Raw genomic sequence first — 3,561 nt, 5'->3', positions numbered from 1 at the left:
ACTGACCCACTGGAGAAGGAATTTTATTTGTTTCCAAAATCTACTGCACTGCTGATGGTGGTAGAAAGGATTTCTGCTGTTAGAAGATGTCCTACGGACCTTGTTCCATGTCATAGTGGGCACCAGAGACACCAGATGTGCTCCCCATTTAACTCTTCCTTGGAAGAACCTAACTAGGAGAAAGAAAGACCTCACTGCTCTACAACAGCTCAGCTCCCTTAAAGACTTACCTAAACTTCATCTCATAGAAATCCCAAACTTTCCTTGCAGACATCTATTGAGAAGATCTTCAAATGCTTCCTTTAGCCAGTACAGCCCTGCACTGAAAACACGATTTTCTGGCCCTGCAGGCCAGAAAATTGCAATGACCCATTTGCCAATGACCAGTGAATTCCCTGTGCTGTCTCTCCTTAGAAAGCCACAGTTGTACCTTCAAATAATCATTTGTTCAAATCACGTTTCTTAACCTTCTAACAGCTTTGTAACCACAATCTAATTTTGGCCCAGGGCTTATTTGAAGCAACAAATCTTTCTGGGTGTGTGAGGAAGTTGTGGTGCTTCAAGGGGACAAGCGTTGCTGTTTCTTTGGCCTTTTGAAGTACTGCTAATAGAAGAGGCTATGTGACTCCATCACATGGGGAGGTAATTGAAACCCTGGCTGTCTGCTCTTGGCCATTATGTCAGGCTGAATTGCATGTCACTCATCCAGAGCATCCTGAGCCCTCCCCTGATGCTTCTTACCCCCATCAATTTGGATTTCCAAGACAGCAGTTGGAGGGAAGGCAAAATTTTCATGTCACTGGGCAGCGAAGGTGATTTTCACTTTGCACAGATTTATTAAGTGCCTGGAAAATGGATCATTCTTCGGTCCACCACATAACAGAGCTGGCCAGTGTGGATGGTGCCTTGCTATACTCTGCCCTGGTGGCTGTCACTGGGAGCAGGATTGCCAGATGTCCTGGCAGAACCTCAGCCATCCCCTGGAAGTGCCCAAATGCTCTGACTCACCCTCTGTATTGCAGGGAGAGGGTGTGACTGGGTAACCACAGCAGCATCAGTGGCCCTCGTGTCACTGCTGACCAGGAGCTGCTTAAATCATGGCATTGAAATTCTAGATGGTGGTTCATAACAATGAGCTTTATTGATCCTGTCCATGCTGAGGGTATGATCCAGCCCAGGCATTGGAGCAGGAATGTTGCTCTGAGGCAGCAAGTGTGTGCTTTCACTTCTCTTGGCTCCAATTTTAAATGAAAAGCACTTCCTCAGAACAAATCTCAGTGGCTTGTGTAGAAAGGGAATCATGTTCTCAGAGTGCCCAGTTGCAGCAACATCATGTCAGAGTGATAGAGCATCACCCTGAGAGAACAGACCTGAGCCAGCACTGAAGGGATTGAGGAGCACCTGCCCAATCCATTAACACGTTTCAGCCAAAAGGAGCTGGGAGAGAGGGGAAGCAGCCATGGGTGGTGATGATATTCAGCTCTGGGTGATCATTTCTCATCTGCAGGACCTGCTGGAGGCAACCCCAGACTGTCCTGATTCAACTAGATTGTTGTATCCAACAAACATGATTTCTGCCAGGCTCTGAGCATGATACTGGAAGTGGGACTGGCAGTCCTCAACCTGTTTCTCACCTCCATGTGCAGCAGTGGGTCATCAGAAGTTCTCTCCCTCATTTTTTTCTCATTTACTGCCCTTTGGGGGATAGCTGTAGATCATTTTGGAGCACGCTACAAGCCAGGAACTTTGCCTGCAAGTGTGAGAAAATATTCAATTTACATCTGTGTGGGATATTTATAAGTCTGCATGGAGCTTTTGGATGTTACTTCAGTGGATGTTTTAATTAGGTTAAATCCATCAGTGAACTTTCTGCTGGGGGTGAACCTCACTCCTGTCACTGCAGGTTAGGGTAGCTGAGAAAGGAGGAGATTCACTGCTCAGAAAACCCCTTCAATTTAGGAATACAGTATTTGTCAGAACCTGGGAGGTCACAGGGGAGTAGATGCATCCACACCTCCCTTTGTGTCCCAGCCTAATGCAGTACTGGGCAGGTGGCTCTGTGCTGGCATCACCTGCAGAAGTGGATATGCTTTGGTGATCTCTGATCTGAGGTGCCACAGGACAGCAGAATCTACAACACTGACAAGTGCATTTTATTCTACTTTTTATCCCAGGCTGATTTTATTAATTGCAATTGTGTTTTACGGGGATCTGTGTGTTGTGTTGTGACCATTTCACATGTAAAACTTGCAGATCTAATTTAAGGAATCTGAGGAAGCTGTCTATTTCCCTGGCTTCTGTTTCACTCCTTGTCACTCCTGCTTTGATGTATTAAGCCATCACTTGTTGTGTGCGTGCTGTTTAATCCTTTTAATTCCTTTGATTGCTAGATGTTGAAAGACAAAAGGAATAAATAACTGGAACAAAGGCTGAATCGTGCACTTGAAGCATGCTTCCTCCTCCTGAAGTTGGGATTGGTTTGCTTTTACACATAGCATTAGTCCAGTTCACTTAATCATCTTTTTCTAATGGGAGATGCACAAAAGGAGGGATTCTCTTAGGTGAGGTTCAGCAGTTGAGGTGTCCAGGGAACCAGAGTGAGACTCTTGCCTGCCCTTAAGCTTCTTAATTTGCTTGCTAATTGAAAAAAAAATTCAAAGCACTCCCCCCCAAAATGAAATCAGGGTTTTGTTTTTATACCCATGGGAAAGCTGTTTTTCCTTTGGTGAGGGAAAACACTCTGGGCAACTCCTGCTTTTAATAACTTCTCCCCCTAAAAATGTGGAGGGATCTATAGACCAATTAAAAATCATCTGCAGCAATGCACTCAGCACAGGCAATAAACAGGAGGAGCTGGAAGCTGGAAGTTGTGTGTCTGGAAAACTATGACACAGCTGGAAACATTGGAAACATTATGGGATGACTGGGACAAGTGGAGTGCAGCAGTGGATGGCCATAAGCTCTGCAGAAGGGATGGGCAAGGAAGGAGAGACACTGGGGTAGCCCTGGTTTGGTTTTTTTGTTTTGTGGGGGGGTTTTTTGGGTTTTTTTGTTGTGCTTTTTTGAGGTAGCCTCTCTGTGTTTTTAGTGTCTGGAGCCTAGTGGTGGGACAAGAGGATAGAGGGGGAATGCCAACAAGACAGGAATCCTGGTATGAGTCAGTTATAGGTCATCCAACCAGGATAAAGAGAGAGAAGAAGTATTCTATAAGCAGCTAGAAGAAAGGTTTGCCCCCAAAAATGGTTGACTCACCATCCCTGGAGGTGTTTAAAAGATGTACAGATGTGGCACCTGGGGATGTGGGTTAGTGGTCGATGTGGCAGTGCTTGTTGATGGTTGGACTTGCTGACCTGAAGGTTTTTCCACCCTAAATGAGAATGATTCCCTGAATACTGACTAGAGACACTGTCTTGCCCAAGTGTCAGAGGCATTTCCAATTCAGCCTCCAGCTGGGAGGTGACCATGCTCTGACACTTGCCCTCACAAACATTTGCAGAGAATTTCTGGCCAGCCCAGGCTGGAATAACATGGTGTAATTAAAGTGAATTTGTGCTGTGCTAT

Source organism: Zonotrichia leucophrys, chromosome 10 (genome assembly GCF_028769735.1).
Source record: "Zonotrichia leucophrys gambelii isolate GWCS_2022_RI chromosome 10, RI_Zleu_2.0, whole genome shotgun sequence".
NCBI lineage: Eukaryota > Metazoa > Chordata > Aves > Passeriformes > Passerellidae > Zonotrichia > Zonotrichia leucophrys.
The sequence above is the reverse complement of the archived record's forward strand: the minus strand, read 5'-3'. Positions refer to the sequence as shown.